We start from the raw sequence: 20,370 nt of genomic DNA, 5'->3' as shown, positions 1-20,370 counted from the left end.
AACAGCAAAAAAAGCTTAGAGTTACATTTTTAACTTTTTTTTTTTTTTCTGAACATCATTATTATATCCTGTTTATAAACAAATTAGAGTAGAATATCTATGGCAAAAGAGAAGAAAGCTTAATTTTCAATAACCATGAACTCAGCAGAGCAAAGAACAGAAGGCTTGTTTTACAATTATTTTCTTCAAACTTTATTGGGACTTTTTCATGTGCATAATGTCTTTAGTATTTTATGGAGAGGTGAACAAAGAAGCACAAGAATCTGCCTCTAGGCACCCTTCATAGTGGAGAGTTCTTCAGAAGCACCACTGTTAGAGGAGGAAGACAGCTATGAAAGTAATGATGGGTTGCAGAGCCAGTTCCTCATGATATGGCATGGAAATGTGCTGCCTTGGGCAGGAATAAAGAGTAGAAGGTAAGTATGTCCCTCATTAAGAGTACCTCTAGAGAACACTGTGATTAATCCAAAATTATCTGAGATACGATTTCTTTGGAATTCATGAGGACTCTATGTTGCCACATACATATAGCAAGAATTACAGAAGCATCTGCATTAGTCCAGTGGCACTAACCAGTAGGTAGCAGGAGACTCAAGAGTTACCCATTCTTCATTTGTCCTTGCTAAATCTTTTAAGCAAGTCAGAGACATGTTCAGATCTGTTTACTCCTTCATCCCCATTAGCCAACAAAATGTGTGAAGTGGGGGGATTCTCATTTTCCTATCTTGGTGCGAGGAGTATAGCTGATGGTTCTGCCTTCGAGCAGTGAGGCTGTTGAGGTCACCTCCTGAAGTACCTTTCAGCTTTATCTCATCTCAGTCCAACCCCTCATTATTTGGTGTTCTCCTGTTCCTCTGAACTGCTGGGGGTCCCATCCGTTGATCCCAGAACAAAACATCACTGGAAACTACCACTGAAAACTACCCTGTTTTCTGAGAACTTAAGAAGGGGCAGCAGATAGCACCAAAAAACTATCTCACAGCAGTCCAGTAAGTGACAGAGCTGGAGCTGGAGGCAGTGAGCTCCAGATTTTTACCTTTTTAAGTGGAGAGGAATTACTTTATGCACACTTTCCACTGTCCTAAAGGTGATTTGGGAGTATCAGTAGCAACACTATTGGTGAAGCCAAGCATTCAAAAAAAGTTTGTTTCTAAGATTATGAAATACAAAATATAGCTGCATTTTAATTTGCATTCTGGTTTTTTTCCTGGCTTTTTCAACTTCTGTATTTCCAAGTCCCCACAACTATTATGATTAGAAACATCATCATTATCATTCTTATCATCAGTACTAAGGGTGCTTATAACAGTAGTACATGAAAGCTAAGATTCTTAGATAATAAGCAAATTTCATGAGCTGTGGGCAAAATTACAGACCTGCTGTAGATCAGATAAAAGTCGCATTAAATCTGCAGCTAATTGGTAGCCTTGGTGGTGCTGTCACCAGAGAGCTGAAGCACTGAGCCATCCTGTCCTCAGTGTGTGGTCCCTTTGTGGTTGAGTAAGATAGGTGCAGGTAGAATAGCAGTGTAAATGCAATACAATGCTTTATTATTCTCAATGCAGACTACAGTCCATAGGGCTGACAACTCACCCTTCATTGGCTTCTCTGTTCTTCTGTGTCCCTGCTAACCCAGAGCCAATATTGTGTCTGTGGAAGCATCTTTTCAGGGCTGTATCCATGTAACAGCAGTCAAATAGAAAACTTCCACTGGATCTCTGGTCCTTTTGTCTTTGCAGGTTGTTTCGGAAGATGTCAGCTGGTACACTCCATCTGTACTATTTTTAGGGCACACAGATATTTAAATAAAAAGAACACACACAAGCTTTTTGCAGTCTTGATTTGAAAATAATTTTTTTCACCCTTTTAGAAAATGCAGTGAGCTGAATTCTGTGTAAATGTTATTACAATTAACCTGGCTAATTTCTATACAATCAGCCCAAGCCTTCTAATAATTTTTGCTATTTATAACATGAACTTTGGAACTACTTCAGGAGGCCAGAAAGTGAACATTCTATGAATCAAGAATTCAGAACGAGTTGTACAGTTCCTGGAAGAACTTAACCGGTCAAAAAGCTCTCTTGACAATTTTAATTACTTTGCAGGGAGGCCAGAATGTGGGTGTACCAGGAAGTAGTTTGCAGATATGTTTTGTTTAGCTGAGTTGCTGCTGTGCCGACTTTTGTCTTTTTCTTAGGAAAGGTCAAATTCGGCAGTTTTCTGTACTGCACGCTTAAGTAGATGGTTAATGAAAGGTAAAGGCAAACCACAACAGTCAATAAACATTCTTTTATTTTTCCCTTTAGAGATCCTTGTAAAGAACATTTACTTTTGAAACACGTCATGTTATATTGCAATGAAGAAAGATGTTTTTAGGACTGAAGTTGCATTTCTGGCTGTGGCTAACCAGCGGGGGAAAAGCCTTTCACTGGTGCTTGCTGTTGGCAGACAATGTTGACCTCAAAACCTCAACTGTGGAACTGTGGATCGGTGAGAGGTGACATACGGTCTCCTCTGTGTTTCAGATGAGTGAGTAGTTCTGTGCAAACTTTTTGTAAAGAAGACTGTGAAAAGCCAAAGTAACCAAACACTACAGTATTTTTTTAAATCCCCAGCAACAAAATGGGAAGGACGACAGAACAGCCATTTTCTCCTCCCTTCTTTTATATGTATTTGTGTTTTTCAAAAGGTTTCCCGATGTTTTACTTGAAACGGACCTGAAATATGTAAACTGCCCATCTGAAAGCCTGAGCTCATTCCAGTGTTTGCCTTGCAGATCAAGGGAACACCAACAAAAGCAACTTCTTCACAGAGGTGGAATGTGTATTGCTTATCTACACAAGCTGCATCACCTTAGAGAATAAAATGCCATGGCCTTTGCTTGGAAGTGGAGATCGCAACAGAAATGTAAATAGCATGGAGTATAAAATGCAGCAACCTGTGCACATACGGCATCCTTGTTAGAATCACTGCTACCTGACTTTTAGATTTGAAAGAAAACTGTCTACCTCCTGAAAGTTATCTACAATCTAGCCAGATAGAGGTCAATGTAAAATTAGGAAAAAAAAATTAAAGCCTGTAGACCTGGAATCTGTGTGCCTGAGCTGCTCATTTCAAAATATTAATTAGAATTTTTTTTCTCACTATAGAAATAAATCAATAGCAGAATTGAACTAATTCCTTACAAATTGACCCCACTTGTACTCTCTTAAATTTTGCATGTTTCTTTCTCTCCTTTGATATACTCCAGAAATTTTCTGAGAAGTTGCAAAGCCAGGAGGCTTTGGTGGCAGTTCTTAGTGCTGGGTTGCTTAATGATGGACCTAGAAAAGGCAAAAACTATTTTAAAACATGCAACATAGCTCAAACCAAAGTTATAGGCTTGCTGCAGAAATTACTGGGTGAGGTTCTTTGGGCTAAGTCAAAGTGGAGGTCTAAGTAAATGGTCATTTTTGGCTTTATATCTATGCAACTGGTTTGCCTAAAATAAGATCACTATGGAACTCATCTCAAAATGTTGATCAAATCCCTTTCAGGGTCCTAAAAATGTTCATTAGAGGTTTAAATCATTGAAATGTTTTATCGGGATTTCTCATGTTTGATACCCACAGGATATGAGAGGAAGCAAAAAGTCTGAGACAGACCTTCTTCTGCTGCAGCTGTAATATAAGCAGGACTAAATTGAGCCACACCAGAGGTCCAGATAACCTGGCACCCTCCAGTTGCCTATAGTAAAAATGTAAGGACAGAGCAGTTATAGCTTCATTTCTCCTCCTATTTACCATCTCAATTTTTGGCAATCCAAGGACAGAATTGGATGCTCTGTCCATCTCTCTGCAAAGCAGCCTGTTCTTCCATTAATTTGTCTAGTTACTTCTTGCAGCCCTTAGTACTTCTGGCATCTAAAATATCTCATGACAATGAATTGCCCAAACTATAAACAGATGTTTAAATTGTACCTCCTTTTGTTTTACACTTCCATCTGAAAAAATACTATTAGATTCATCCTAGTTCTCATCAGAAATTAGTAACTGTTCCCTGTTGACCTTTCCCATGTTAGATGTGATTTTTGATGCCTGTATTGTCTCCCATTTGTTATCTATTTTCCAGGTAGTCCCATAGTACTTGACGACTTAAACAGCAGTCCATCTTTCTGATCAAATTGGTCACTCTTTTTTCTGTTTTCTTCATTCTGATGCTTAAGATGCTAATGCATGTCGAGGTGGTATAAGCAGAATTTTGTGTTGTATTAAAGAATGTGATTCCCAAGTAGCATTATGTTTTGTTTGCTTTTTCATTCTCTCCTCTCCTTATCAGTCCTAACTGCCTGCCTCTCTGAGAACTGAGATAACAATTTCAGAAGACTATCCATAGTGACTCCAAAATATCTTTGCTCACTGTTATGAACTAATTTAGAGTATACTATGTTGCACAGGTAGAGAGATTTTTTGTTTTCCTTTTGTGAACATCTGTGATCATTGCATTTTAGCTGCTATTTTATCACCTACTTGTGATTTTTTTTTTGCTATTTTGTGCCAGCAGTCTTAGTTTTTGTTTTCTTGAATAATTGTGAATCACTGGAAAACACTGTCATCTCACTGTTCAATCCTGTTTCACCTACCACTTATGAACATGTTTTAAAGCACAGGTCCCTTTGGAATTGGTTACTCCCTTCTTTGTGATCATTTACCCATCCATCTTCCTTTTGAAGCAGTTACTAATCACAAAAGGAGCTCACCTCTCGTGCTTTCTCAAAATGTCTGGGGAAATCTGTGTACACAATTGCTCTATCTAGGCTGCATGTTAAATGTTCTTCATATCATCCCCACAGTCCCCTTATTGTTCAGACTGGGAAGATACCCAGAATTTGCTCTGTCTCCCTCTGTCCCATACATATGAATTTCCTTTCTGTGGAAATTAGACTAAGAATAAAGGCAAGCTGGGAAGAGGAGACGAGGCAGGAGATAGCAGAAAATGGTACATATTTGGTCTTCCTCCACCAATGAACTGGAATATGCCAGTCCAGAAGGACTCCAATATCCCCATGTTTATACAAAGTCTATATAAGCCAGCTCCTCTTTATCAATATTTGCTGATATTGCTGACATTTTTAAGGCACTCCCAGTTTTGCAGTTTCCATCTCTTCCCATTATATGGTGATCAGCCATGTGTTTGACTGGTCTGTCGTTTCCAGGTTCTCCCTGAAGTCTTTTCTAAAAATTGGAATGTCATATGCCACTTTCCATTCCTCCAAAGTGGAGTTCACTCCAAACCATAAATTACTAAGCACAGTTAATAGTTTGGTGATTTCAGATCCAAGTTCCTTTAGAACCCTGGGGTGAGAAACACGTCGTCCTGGCAGGCAAGTACCGTATAATTTATCGATTTGTTCCAAAACCATACGTATTAAGTTTTGTGAATTTTTTTTTCTGACTTTGCCCCTAAAAAAGGTTTTGTTGTGGCAATCACCTCAAAATCCACCATAAAGAACAGTTGTAGAAAAAAAGCACTTAGCTCTTCTCCTGTGGTTTCCTTGGATGGTTCTGTTGTACCTTTGTTGCCTGCTAGTTCCTCATGTTCTCTGGCAGATCTCCTGTTCTTGATGTAGTTGGAAAAGTTTTTATGCTTCAAAATCTTTTTTTGGTCTGCTTTATTATGGTTTTATATTTAAATGGCCAGAGTTTATGCTATTCCTCTTTTGGACAGAAGCAGAAAGAAACAGTATTCCACAAGTGATTGCACAGATGGCATTCACCAAAGGCTCAGGTATTTGCAGTGGGTATCTAAAAATGCAACCTTGAGGTACTTTGATGTTGTGTTAAACGCAAAGGAGTTTGTCGAAAGCTGGCTGAAGTAAAAAGGAGTTAGCAAAGTGTGGTCCCGCAACTGTAGGTACTAATGTTTCCATCAGCTTTCATTCTCAGCATATTCCTAGAGGGTTATCTTTTTAATATATTTTTAAGAGAAATATAGACAGCCTATGAACTGGATAATAGCCGCAGCAAGCTTATTAACACAAATTATTATTGCACAGTGTTCTAACAACTAGTATTGTGGAGACCTATTGCACAAACTTAAAGAAAAAGCTAGTCCCTGCCCCAAAGAGCGAAACGATTCTGTCCCCATAGCCTGCTTAGGACACTGCTGAGCAAGCACGCTCAGTATCGAAGTCAATACTATGTTTTAACAGTGATCCCAAAGCCATGTTCAAGCACAAACTTGCCTGCTGTTCACACTGATCGGAGGAACGCTCCACACAGCATTTGGCCACTCTCACTTTAAGGTTGTGCCTGTGCCACTGAAGTTTCCATGTGCGTCTAAGTGTTTTGCTGAATCAGGACCCCACTTCATAGAAAATGTATCTGCTATTAAACACACATTATGCTTGATCTTAGTGTTAAGATTAAGTGACTTGTCTCCTGCTCCTTTCCCAGCTAAACTCCACCTGTGGTGAGAGTCATTCATCTTGAATTGCTTCAATGCAGCGTTTAAGTATGTCATCTTGGCAACAAAGCCTTTTGCATGGTATTTCAGTGAGAGGTTTAAAATCCCATTCACATTTTTAATATACATTTCTCTCACATAAATTATCACAGCTTGGTTGGCAGGTCTTGCATGAGTAATAAGGTTGCTGGCACAAACACATACCACAGATCTATTAAGTAAAGGAGAAACTTTTGTTTGTTCCTACATTTATACGAGAGCTGTGAGGTTTAACTTGACAAAATGGTTTAAGATACTGGCATTTTACTAGCAGGACATCACTAGTCATGAGATAACATAACCTCCCCAAAAGGCATCAGCGGCAGTACGGATAAATCCCCACACACTGGTTTGAAAATTAAGCTCTTGCTATGTGAAGTATCTATGCAAAAGGCAGCTTTCATTGCTTATATATGCAGGAAGACTGTAGCCGAAAACTTGCTCTTATATAAAAGAGCCACACTACTGAAAGAGAAGGGAGCTGAATGTGCTTTTTACATGTGAAAGGAATGTGTTCTCTTTCGAGTAAATAATGAGAGAGTCACGTTTCAGTTTGCTTGCTCTCATTCATAACTTTGGGAAGTGATCGCTCAGGGTATATAACATAACTCGGAATCAAGAATTCTGCAAATGAAGATCTCTGCTGAACTCCACATTGTAAGGTCTGAGCAAAGGCTGTACGCAAATATCCTGCAGTGCAATTTTGTTCTGTTGATGTTGTAAGAGCATGAGCTGCAGAACTTTGTCTCAGTATCCATTTTTAAAACATTGAGCACTCAGGCACTTCGGGACAGACCTTAAGTACTTTGCACACGGTGGGAATCTTCCACTACTTTTATTTATGGCTTTGAATCAAGGCTTCTGTAAACAATGAATTATAGGAATAATAATGTATCGCAAGGAAATAACTTTGGAACGTCCAGCATTTAATATCTGTATGTGTCACTAATTTTGTGTTAGATTAGCAAAACAAGCCCTTTCATAACAGCTTAAGGTTACATTTGCCAAACAAATGTTGTGTAGTTCTACAGTCACACTGTGTGGTTTGGCTTGCTTCTCTATTACACACTCTGTATAAAGTAATGTATTAATTATTGTTATTCTCAAATTGAACATAACCGTATGTTTGACATCAACGAGGCACAAGTAAAGAAAATCATACAAAAATGTTGAGAGGCAGACTTTGAAGCCTATGTGCAAATGGATTAAAACGTATCTATTTATGCAATTGTATTACGCAAACGTATCTTATCATGCAATTTATGAATAAATTTGCCATGGTCTGAAAGAAAATTAACAGGAAACCAAGACAACTCTGCAGCTAAGGATCCCTTTAATACGTGTATCTTATCTGTGGCTCAAGAGGCTGGCAGTAGTTCAGACATGCAGAATGTGGTTATTGGATGGCTCTAGGTGCACTGCCATCAGTTTGTCAGTATAACTATGGAGATGTTCAAGAAGATCTGGAGCAATGTGGCCACAATAAGGAATGGCATTACTAACATTACTGATGCTCTGTGTGTTCTTTTGGGGCTTTATGAAATCATCAGCCTAGCAATTGTTCAATCCAGGGGAAACAGTCACTTTTCAAACCTTGTCATCTTACTTATAGACTTTCATTAATAAAGTTTAAATAACAGCAATTTATTACTGTTTTCTAGTCATAATCATTTAAAAGTCCATTATTTTAAAGTGCTTCAGACTTCGTGCATTATCTGAAATTCCTGCTTGACTGCCCAAATTCAGTCTCCCAGCCCCTTATTCAACTTAGTCCTGAAAGAAGATGGCACAACTGGAGAATCCTGTGTGTCCTAATACTCAGGAAGAGGGAGCGGAGGCAACAAGAGCCTGGATTATTTAGCTTAGTAAAATGGAGAATGACTGCTTTCTTAAAAGTAATTGGGGGTAAACACCGCTAAGAGGGAAGAGCTATTTAAGCAGAAGAACAAAATTGGCACAAAAACAATTGAGGCTGGAAATGTACAGAAGGTTTCCAAACATCAAAAGAATGAGATTTTAGAAAGCTTCCTAATTAGAAGAGTACATGCAAACTCCCTTAGTATTATCCTGCATCTTGCTATGGTTAGGAATTTAACTGTGAAATCCAATAACTTATTCCCAACTATATTCTATGTGTCTGTTATTTAGTAAAGACCTCATTGTTAGAAGACGTATTTTAATAAGTGGATGTTAAGGATTTTTTTTAACCAAACCTTTTCACACATAGTAGAAATATATGAAAGCGCAATCAAGTTGTGCAAAGCCAACCTTCCCATGGGCCACATAGGAAAATCTTTATGCGGCCGAGAGGCACAATATGCCACATACCTTGAAGAATTCTGTCAAGGTCTTACAGGCAGAAATCACTCTCTAGGCCATGTGCAGGGTAAATCTGGGTGGACATGTAGCAAAGACCAAGCGTTACTCCATGAAGACAGCCCCGTTCCCCCTCTCCGGTTCATTTCCTTCCACTGCAGGGATTCTGATAACCCAGCAACCCTGACATCAGTGCAGACTTGTTGCCATTTAAGTGACGTTGCCCTGGCCTGGCAGTTGCACTCGAACTACTTGCAAGCTCCATGAAATCGAGAGGCAGCAGTTAGCTGTGTGTCGCTGAAGCACATAACTGCTACTGTTCAGGTGAGCAATATCTCACCACCCTTGTTAAATGGTTCCCTCAGCTCTGCTTCCTCATTACACTCCGTGTCCCTGACAGCCCTCCGGGCCCGGACGGCCGCCCCGCTCCGCCCCTGGGCCTACGCTCCGACCCTGCGCACCCTGACCCGGAGGGTCCCCGGGCTGCACCTGAGGGTGCGGGGAGGCTTCACCTGTCCCACCCCGAACACGTCAGGGGCACTGGCACAGATTATCGGGAAGGCTGCGGTCACACCCCGCCCTTCCACAGCCCCGTTTCTGAGGAGGCGATCCCCGCTCTCCCCGGGCCGCGCTGTCCGCAGGCAGGTCCGAGGCCCGAGGGACTGCCTGTGCTAACGGCGGTGCTTCGGATTAACGTTCCGTGGCGGGAGCGAGATGACCAGCCCGAGGCTCCGGCAGCCACAGCCTCCCGCAGGAACGACCTCTCCCCTCGCTCGGGGGCGGAGCGGCGGGAGGCAGCGGCCGCCGCTGAGGGCCCACCGGCCTCGCACACCGGAGCATCCGCAGCGGCGCCGTAACCGTGACTGACAGCTGAGGTGGCCAATCCACGCCCACGGACAGAATAGGAGCACCCCCCCCCAACTGATGGTAGACCAAACCAATCAAGCCGCAGAATGTACGCCCAGTCCGGCCTTCCCTCTTTTACGGACAAGCAGACGGGCCAATCAAAAGGGAATCACACCGCCCACTTCCCTTTCCCCTCTCGCGAGTCTTCCAGCTCTGGCTCCCGTTACCCCCCCAGCCCGCCCGCCGCCGGGTGACTGCGCAGCCGCCATGTTGGTTGCTATGCTGCCAGTGCTGCCCGTGTGAGGCGGGAGGGCGGCTGCGAGGGGAGGAGGCTGCGGTTCCTCCCCCCTCCTCCCCCACAGACGCTCGCTCGCCCGCCCGCCGGCAGGGAGGGCGCCTCTGCAGCGCCCCGTCGCTTCTCCCCTGCCCGGTCCCCTCTGCCCCCCGGCCGGGGCTGCGCGCGGGGCGACTGCCGGTGTGTGTGAGGCGGCGCCGTGCCCGGTGAGGGGGAGCCCCGGCCCCCGCCCGCCGCCGCGCCGCTCAGCGCTGCCCTGCCTGGCGCTGCCCTGCCTGGCGCTGCCCTGCCTGCTGCCTGCGCCCCGGCTCCCGCCTCGCCGCCCCCTCCGGCCGGTGGCTGTGAGGAGAGGAGAGGAAGGAGAGGCCGGAGGGGGGGTCCGCCGCCTTCCCCCCGGGCTTCCCCGTCCCTTCCTTCCCCCAGCTCTCCCCCCCCCTCCCCCCGGTTCCTCGGCCCAGCCGCCGCAGTACGATGTGGCCCTCGCCGCTGCGGCTGGGCGCGGGGCGGCTGCTGCGGCTGCTCTCGCTGCTCCCGAGGCCGCGGCTCGGGCGGTCGCTGCGGGGGAACTGAAGGCGGCGAGCGGCGCGCCCGCTGCCGCGCGCGGGGGTGCGGTGCGGCGCTGCGCGGGCGCGGGGCTGCTGCTGCGCGCGCGTGTGCCCCCCACCGCGTGCCCGAGCGCCTGCGGCGCGTGCCCGTGCGCGCGCGGGGGGTCGCGGGGCGGCAGCGGCGAGCGCAGCCCCCGCGCCTCTTCCCTCCGCGCTCCCCGCTCCATCTGGAAGGACGTGGCTGTTTTATGAAGGTAAGGCGGCCGCCGGGGCGCTCGGGGCTCCGTGCCTGGGGGAGAGGGGCGGGGGGGGGCGGCTGCGCGCCGCATTCCTGTGCTGTGACCCCCCCCACCGCCGGCTGTGGGGGCCGAGGCGCCGCTGCCCCCCCCCAGCCCCGCTCCCCCCAAGCCCCGCAACTTCGCGCACAGGTCGCCGCTGGCGGAGAGCGGCTCTGCCGAGAGCCCTTTTAGTGGAGGGGGTGGTGTGTCCCTTCTGTTCTCCCCCGCCGAAAAGAAAGGCGATCCAGCTCCGCGCTGGCGAAGGGGGTTGGCGGGGGGGGGAGTGTGAAACCGATCGCCGGCCCGCGGAGGGGGCTCGTAAACAGCCTTCGGAGGAACGAGCGGCGGGGGCAGTTCGGGGGTGGTGGGGGTCTGTAATATGTGATAAACTCAGCGGAACGCTTCAAACGGATTTTTTTCTGGTTTATGTGAAAGTTTGCGTTCCTGTGCTTTCTAGGCACATGTGCACGTTGCCCTGGTTATGGGCAGGGAAAATGGGTTTGAGTGCTGTCGTTGCATTCCTCTGGTACATTTTTAGTATCTCCCTCAAGCAGGAGGCTTGTATAATCGCGTGTGTCTATATGCGACAGAGGCTTTCGATGTACCTGGTGATGGGTTAACTCGTGTATACTGTTGCAGCACCAGCTAGGAGAGGAATATCGTCTTTTTCCTTTCAAAAATCTCCAAGAGCTAGTTGCTAAAACTAGCTAGCTGCCAGCGTAGGTGAAATGTTCCCACCGCTTGCTTATTCAAAGAATATACGTCGTTCAGATGTAAAATATACGTGAATGAACTTTGTGCTGCTACTTACATCCTTCCAGGACTCAGCGTGGCCGAGCTGTTAGAATTTTTTTAACAGTGAAATAGAAAATATTTATGTGATTTGTGTATTACAGAAGTGCTCATGCATCTCAGCTAAAGAATAATTGTTAGACTACAGTATGCACATACATTGTCTCATCCACAGGGCATTTCTCTTGCCCTGAGCTAAACTCTATGTTGAACGGTAAGGTGGGTTTGTGAGTGCACGTTTGCCTGCCTGTTATTGGCAAATAACTGCCCTGTAATGTTGGGAGCCACTGGTGTGTTCTCACACATGCAGACATTTATGAGCTCATCACATCGTAAATGTGCGTTGCAGGAATACAAGAACTGGTTAGATTGGAATTGGTAAAACCATTGTCTTATTAGATATGTATATGGTACGAAAGTTTTCCAGTTCATTGCCTAAACATAAAATATTCAGTACTGTAATCTTATGGATGCCATTTTCTTGACAATGGATTTCTTGCTTCACTGACCTAAAAAGTTGTTTTTACATATTGGCATGGCTCTGGCTTGCACCATGTTGATAAAATATGATTCTAGGCGATAAGCTTACAGATACATACAGGTGTGTCTGTATGTTTCCCAGGCATGTTTATGCTTTACAAACTCAGAAATGTAACTGTGGCCTAAGTTTTCGAGATAATGTTGTTGTCATTACAGTTTGTGTGTTTTTAGAACATTGAAATACAAATGCATTTTTCTCAAAAGCAGACGTATTTTACTTTTTGGTACATTTTCCTTATGTCTGCAGTGAAGTTTGGATTCAGGTTAACCTACTTAGGGTTTAGATTGATGTTTATTTCTTGTTCAGTAAAATTTCCCATGAAATATATTGTTTGTTGCCATGCTTTACAATTCTGTTGTCCTGCTAATGTCTAATTTAGGTTGTACATAGCAGTATTGATTGAACACCCTTGCTAAAAATACTTTCAGGGTTGCGTATACTTACACTGTAGCAGCAGGAAAGTTAAGCCTATACTGTTTTTCTGTGACTAGAATTAATTTATTATTTACGGCTACATTTGTAAAACATGAATAAAAGCAAAATCCTGTAATCTTAGAAGTAATGTTAATTGCTCTATGGAGGGGATGAGCTCTCTATTAATGAATAGAGTTCACATAGTACTATTTACATGTCACTGCCATTAGCATATTTGGAATATATGGTAAGTTAATACCCAGTGTACATCATTTTGGCTCTGATCCTGCGGTGACCCCTGTTTGGGCAGAGGGATCCACCTACACAAAACTCGCTGCAGGGACTGGAGTTCAAACATTCATTATGTAGACACTAGGCCGATGTTTATAATGAGCATTTGCTGTGTGTGAATGTTTTGTACATTTTGTTGTTAACCTTTGTCTTTGTGTGGTGTGTCATATAGGCTTCTGTGTGTGCAAAGAGCTGCAGGGTTGGTGCCCAGGGTAACAGCCTAATACAATAGTGTGTGACATGATTATTTTCTAAAAAAGAGGGTTTTTTAAAAATGGCTTTCATATTGTAACTTAGCGCTGCTGAAGGGTCCTGATAAGCATTTGGGGGTTCTGTCTCACTAGGGTCTTGTAATCCTTGCTGGGTTATTTTATGAATGTTTTATTGAATGTACATGGGAATTTTGTGCATTGATTTATGCTCACATATAAAAAGTGGAATGTGTACTCCACAAGCATGTTCTGGACAACTGAGTGGAAGTTACAAGCTTGAGGGGAAGGTACACAGGATGGTTCACTTAGTCCTGTAAACTAACCTGTACATGGGAAACAAAGACAGAATGGCTTGCTCGTGGCAGTTTAGATCTTGGGATGAGGTAAATGTGTTGGGTTAAGTGTCTTCTGAAAATTGTGGTGGATTAACAATTCTGTTCTAACTTTTCAGCTGGCCATTTCAGCATTAGTTAGATACTTTGATACATCATGATTCTTCCTTGTCATTCCCCCTCCCCCCCCCCCCCGCTTTGGGTTTAAATTTGGTACAAGATCACATGTATCCCATGTCTTCACACCCTGTTTTTGTGTCACCTTGCTTCCTTTCTCACCAATTATAAAAATGGTCAAACAAGAGAATCTTTCAGCAGATGGTTGGCTGTGCTTTTTTTTTTTTGTTGTTTTAAATGCCACACTTTCACTCTGGTGCTGTCACTTCTCATAAAATGGCTAGACAAAATTCTTATGGGTTTTATTGTGCTCCAGCCTAAACAACTGTAAAAATGGTTTGTGTGTGCATATAATATGGGATTGTTTGTAGTGGAAAGAAGGAACTGTGAAGGTGGAAGAAAAAGGGGGAGGGGAGAATGGCCTGAGCAGGAGACAAAACCAAAAGAGCTGAACAGTGGCCTGGTAATACAACAGCAGGTCTCTGCTGTCTGGGCCAGCTGTTCATCTATGCTTGTTTGGGAACAGAGGCTGTTTTTCTTGAGGACTTGGAATCCACTGAATTAGCACAAAAATAGTTCTATGTTTTGAAAGCCTTTAATTTCTAAAACTTTGCAATTTTCTTGAAGTTTTCTCTGTTATGTCATAGAATTACATATATGCAGGTATATATTCAAATTCACTATTCTTATTTTGGAGATTTCAGAATTACAAGAAAACTAATGCTATTGTCATTTACAAAATAAATCACATCAAGTTTCCAGCAGTTAAGGTATTCACAGAAGTTTTACTGACATGTCGTCATACCAGGATTAGATGTCCAGATGTAGATTACAAGAATAATGGTCTTTTTGTGATGATCTGTGTTACAGCATACTAACGTATGTACACACGGTGTCCCAATACATACTACAGAATATTACATCTGATAGTCACATAGTTACTCAGGTAGATCAGATGAGCGTAACTAGATAAATTTTTGTTTGAAATGTGAGAATTGAACCAGCTTCTCCTTTACACACCTTCAAAAGAGACTTGGTAGGGTGATGCAATTAGACCTCTCTTGGCACACTTATTTGCCTCACACTGCAATTACGTCTTGGACAAGTTATAAGGCAACTGTTGGAGGATAAATGCAGTTCCATTTGCGTGGTTTATTAGATACTGCCATCTTTACAGTTACATGAGGAAGGGGGAAATGGCTAATATCCATTTAAAAATAAACAGTCTTTTCAGTATTTATGATCTTTAATGAAGAATGCTCTGGGAAGTGTTTTCACTGATTGGGAAATGAAGTGCAGTTGCCACTTAAGTCTAATGGATGGCCTGAAAACTCTTAAGATGAAAAATTTGATAATCCACTTCCTATGGCATGTGTGTTTTTACATTGCCTTTCTGGCTATTCCTTATCTTCTGCAGGGTAACTAACTGAGAGAATAATGACTGAATTATTCTGCATGACCAAAAGCCTACATCTTCAACGGAAAATCAGATGCAGTGCTGCTGGAGATTGACATTTTCATACTTGGATTTTTTAAATTAGAATGGTGTAGATTAGATTGAAGGATGATGTATTCAGTTCTCTTATCAACCTGGGATTTATACTTTAAATTAAAAATCACTAAATAGCTGGTATTAGACACTGAAACGTTTTTTTTGGGGTTGATATTTCAGTCTGGAGGCCTTAGTTGTGTGTAATTTTGCTATTTTGTTTGATAGTTTTATAAACTAATTTAAAAAACAAATACAAGCTCTCTTTTGATATTTATTAGGAGTAACAATATAAATGCTGTTAACTGTGTTTGAGTTAAATGATTCTCACTTTGTCTCTAAAAGGATATTAACTTTTAAGACAATTGAGTGTTCTTTAGCTTTTCTCCAGTCTTTTGGTCAGTTTATTGCATTTGTGTACCAACATCTGTGTCTGTGTCTGTTGCAAAAGAAAAGACAGAAATGAGAAACAAATTATATCAGCATTGCACTGAAACTGTCTATTAAGTGAAATGAAAGTTACATAAAATGTTTTCTGAGGTGAGAAAATTGTTCTTAGATAAATCTTACCATTTTTTCAGTTTGGTGGTGTTTTTTGTTTGGTTTTGGGTTGTTTTTTGTTTTTAAGGGCATCAGTCAGGTGTAAAACCAGAAATTGAAACTGTATCTGCAGCAGATAGCTCTCCATGTAAACCAAAGCAGCAGCTGGTAAGATAAGAGACTGCTGTGGCTCCTTTGTCTCAGAGAGATGTGCTAACATTCTTTGTCTTGTAAGAAGGGTAACAAGCAAGATTCCTGTGTTTTCACAGTGGAAGGTGATACGAAAGAGTCAAGCAAGTGGATTTGATACACTGAAAAGCTGTGTTTTTAAAAGAAAAGGTTCAAGTGTGATATACCAGCAACTTGTGTTCCCTCTTGTCTGGGCCAATAGGGATGCAGTGCTGAACCAACTTCATAGCTAGTTCAGCCTTGAGTTGAAACAGAAATGTTAATTCCTCTGTCTTTTAGGTAGAGAAATGAACACCTTTTCGATAAGAGAACATAGAAATATACCTGTCAATGTAAGAACAGTTATTGCATTAATGCTCTCTGAACTCCCAGGTTAGCACAGCTTTGTATGGATAAACAGATAACTTACTGATGATGCCTTGCCTTATATTTTTCCTAAGCTCAAGTAGTTGAGTTGAGAAACAAGTTGAGAAACATGTTCATTGTAACTTAAAGCTCTTATCATAACTGATTTGGAAAAAAAAAAAAAAAAGTTCAAAATGGGATATATTTCTCTCTGCACAGAAAAAGATGCTTCCCAGATCTTACAAATGTGATTCAGTGCCTTTTCTTTAAAAAACAAAACCCAAACAAAACCAAACCCCCAAAATAATTTAGGAGGAAAGTCACATAGTAAAACTGTGGGTTTGGTTTTTTTTTTTCCACTAACCTTGTCAGTGAATTCAGAAATGTTTTGGGGAAAAAAACCCCTGCAGTCTTTCCATGAAAAATTGGCTTTGGAGAGAGTTGAAATTAACATATATCACTTTGTATTTGTCTGTCTTGATACTTGCAGCAACTTTTTACTTAAAGTCATCTGAAAAGGTAGTGAGACATATTTGGTCTTTTGATGCGTAACTAGGGTTAAAGATGACCAGTGCTGATGACCAGTGATATGTGTGTTACATTGTAAATTGTTTTTTTCTGTATATGCATTGCATATGCCAGCTTTGTATTGTGTCTCTAAATTGCTCGTAGCCTCAGTACTGTTCTCAAAGTGTCTTAGTGAGTTTGTATAGTGCCCCTATCTAGAAAAGATACACTTCAGGAGAAGGGACATGTATTAGTTAGTTTGACTTAATTTTATAGAACTTGGCATTTGAGTTTTAAATCCATGTGGCTTGGATTTAACAACAGCTAAATCCAAACTGTGAACTGCTATTAAGAGTTTACTTGGAAGAGGTTCTTGGCTTTTTTTGGGAAGCAGGCTGCTGTTAGAATTGATGCCACAGTCTGTTTTTAGTACTTGAGTGCAAATGATGCTATGGGTGAGTCTTGGGAATCCTAATCGGCAAGTAATTCCCCACTTACTATGTTTTAGGCTTGTGTGTTGACTCTGTAAGAAGATACTGCATCCTGTTAGTTCATCTGAATGCACCTGCTTTCCATCGAGCTGGTCTCTTTAATGTTTGGAAGTACTTGCTGGATGTAACATCTGTGAAAAAGGGGTTTGAAAGAGTAAAATGTGTCTGCTTCTAAAACTGAAGGGGATGTATTACCTTTTTCTAAGTCTGGATGGAGGAGAGGAGAAAGAAAAAAAGGACAGCTGCCCTGCAGTGATTATAAAATCTGTAAGATTTTAGAAAACATAATTCAAAAGGAAAGGTCAATATGGGTTTTTTTGTTTGATATCAGCAAATCTCATGACCTCATGGGAAGCTTCTGCTGAAATCACTGGTACGTACAGCCACGGGGGGGAACCTGAAATACACAAGTGGCATTACAATGGAACAAATACATAATTCAGTTATATTATGGGGTCATACCTCCAAATTATTTGAATATTTTTTAGCTCACTTGTTTTTTGTGAGCTTGAATTAGACTACTGATTTAGATGTTTCATTAAAAGGGCTAATACAGTTGCATCTGGTCATGCTTCTGGCATCTCAAGTTCACTATATGTGCAACTAGGGAAAGAGCAATAGAACTTTAATGGTGGTAAGAATTTTTTACATGTTTAAAAATTTTTAACCCTTTATTAATGAGTATTTTGCTTATATTTTTGATTTTACTGAATATTACAATGTACTATATAAGATTAATTCATAAACCACTCAGTTTGGAAGTGGCTTGAACTTTGTAAACTTTTAGGTATTCACATTCATGACTAAGGAAATAATTTCATTTTGGAGATCTTTGTTGGGAAGACTTACTATTTTTTGCTTTGCTTTCCTGTGTGGTGTGATCTGCTTACAAGTTTTTTGACATTTTCCCTTAAAAGATTTGTTATTACTTTTGAGGCTTAAGGCATTGGTGACACTGTCTGTTCCCTTAGCTCCTAGTATAGATTTGAGTCCTTTGTTCTACAGATTTCATCACTGCTGGGGGCAGTGATTTGGTGTGAGTGTGTCTGGGGAGGGGGAGATGCAGTGGATGCTTTCTAGGTTTTTTTTGTAGCCGTTTTTGACTTTTCACAGTCCCCGTGTTTGCAGAAACAGAATTATTTTCAACTTTTGCATTAGTTAAGTAAATTTTATTGAACCGAATAATAGATGTAATATATTAATTAAAATATCTTTGCTTTCAAAAACATGCCACTTGAAAGGCTGAGAGAGACACAGTGAGAAAAGGAGGCATGAGTAACCACTAAGGATATATACAGTTACTTGGAACAGAATTCCTCTATAGAAGACTGGAAAATAGACTGAAAATTAACATCTGACAAGAAGTCCTCTAAGAGGAAATTCCTACAGGAGAACTTCATTCTTGAGATTAATTAAATGAAAGATTAGAAATTCTCTAGATAGCTGTAAGCTATTTAATAATACTGAAGTAAGCAATTAAAACACTCAGTTGTAGTTACCGGCAGAGGCATTGCCTCCTTTTTATGATCCTGGTGCTGCACACCCCACCCCCCCTCCCCTCCCCCCGGCCTGTTACTTATGTTCTCCCTCCTTTTACAGGAAAGCTGTATGTGCAGCTTATTAATGCTAGATGTTTTCTGCAGAAGAATTTTCATAAAAAGCATCCCTCGCTGAATAAGGGTCATGTAGATAATAATTTATTTGGCAAACGCATGCACAGTTCTGAGAAAACAGAAATAAAAGTGCTTTGTAGAAATTATACTAATGAAATGTATGTGAGAGAGTATCTTGAAAGGGAAACCTGATTAACATCTGAAACTTCATCTAACATTTAGCCACCTTCAAATAGAATTTACGCTGCCCATAAAGCTAATTTATCAAATCTCTGCGTTTTATTTCTGTTACACTGATGTAACCATTTTTCAATCCACCTCTTTGCAGTATTTTTTTTCCTGTATCTTCCAGACCAACGGATTAATTCTAACTGTTCTGGGAAATTATCGTAGTTACTCTGGTATCTGCAAAAGGCATTTTCCAGTTAAGTTTTTCATATTCATTCTGAATGTATTTTGCATTCTGCTGCACCTGGTGTGCCATGACAATTGTGTGTGCTCTGGCAGTTGTGTACAATAAGCTGGATGTGTTATATCACCAGAGATCCATCCCTCGTCTGAGGGCAGTGTGTGATAGTAAATCACGTCATCATGTTAGAGAGAAAAATGTGTAACTGCAAATTGGCACTGGATTCCTCAAAATTGAATCAGTTGCCATAGTTCAGCAGAATTACTGTGCTACAAATAAATGGGAAAAATAGATAAAATGAATCCTTATAAGTACCAAGTAGTGCTATTATAATAATTTAAAGTTGCTTCAAAATAAGTTATTGACTACTTAAGTTGTTAGAGACAAGTGCTCTATGAAGAGATTTTTTTTCCCTCGAAGTATTCATTACTTTCTACTCCAAGTTTATGAGAAAACAGGTGTGGTCTGCAGTGAAAATAAAGATAGGCTGATACAGAAGTTCTGAAGGTAAACTTATTATGCTATTATTTTTCTGCTGTAAACAGAAAGCCACATTCTAAAAATCTGTTTTCCTGGCTTTAATGACAATAATTAGTACTCAGAAAAAGCCGCAGTGAAACTTTTTCTTTTGACAGTGTATAAATATCCTTATTTTCATAGCATTTAACATTAAAACATAATCCATGGTCAGACTTTAAAGCAAAACTCTAAAAAGGAAGAGATGCCTTTACTAGTGGGCATTTATTGCATTTATAATAAATCTTTGTGTCTAAGTAAAAATTTAAAAAAGACTGACTAATTGCAACTAAAATAAATTAGTGTTATTTTTGTTATAGCTTCCAAAATATGGAAATGGGCTTGAAGCCCACTTTATGTACATTAACCGAAAACAAATTGTGCTTTGAAGGCCTAACATTTCTGAAGTTGCGGTAGGATACCTTGTCCCATAACAGACTCATCCTCAGTGTTGGTGGGATATCCAGTTGCCTTGCAAATGCTTTAAATGGTTAAATGTATTAAGAGCAGCATAAAACTGAATGAATGTGTATGAACGAGGGCGTTACTGATCCAGATCTTAAGCCTTCAATGCACTTTCAGCACTTGCAGAGAATGTTCTATAATATATGTATTCCTAATAATTATTATCTGATGTGGCCTAAAATCAGTAGGGAATTAGCTTTTCAGAAGTGTATCTGTTTAGTGTCCATAATATAATTAACATATGTTGTACACATGCTAAATAAAGTATCTTCATATTGGTTTATAGTGGACAAAAGGATGACGTAATAACATTTTAAAATTCTGTAATAATAAATCTGTGTCTT

The 20,370-nt window shown here is 41.2% G+C and overlaps 1 protein-coding gene across 3 annotated transcripts in view; it reads left to right on the top strand.

Annotated features, from left to right (window-relative positions):
* Window positions 1-10,592: 10,592 nt before the first annotated feature.
* The window catches only part of PTPN4 (protein tyrosine phosphatase non-receptor type 4), a 114,579-nt gene continuing 104,801 nt past the window's right edge, over window positions 10,593-20,370 (top strand). For 2 of the 3 annotated variants that reach the window (XM_074910791.1, XM_074910790.1), the window contains exon 1: window positions 10,593-10,739. The gene's annotated coding sequence lies outside the window, so the exon portion shown is untranslated. The remainder of the gene's footprint in view (window positions 10,740-20,370) is intronic. The other variant, XR_012633957.1, reaches the window with a different exon arrangement.

This window comes from Athene noctua, chromosome 7, assembly GCF_965140245.1.
Source record: "Athene noctua chromosome 7, bAthNoc1.hap1.1, whole genome shotgun sequence".
In the NCBI taxonomy this organism is placed as follows: Eukaryota; Metazoa; Chordata; class Aves; order Strigiformes; family Strigidae; genus Athene; species Athene noctua.
Note: the sequence above shows the minus strand (reverse complement) of the source record. Positions and strands in the feature narration are given on the sequence as shown.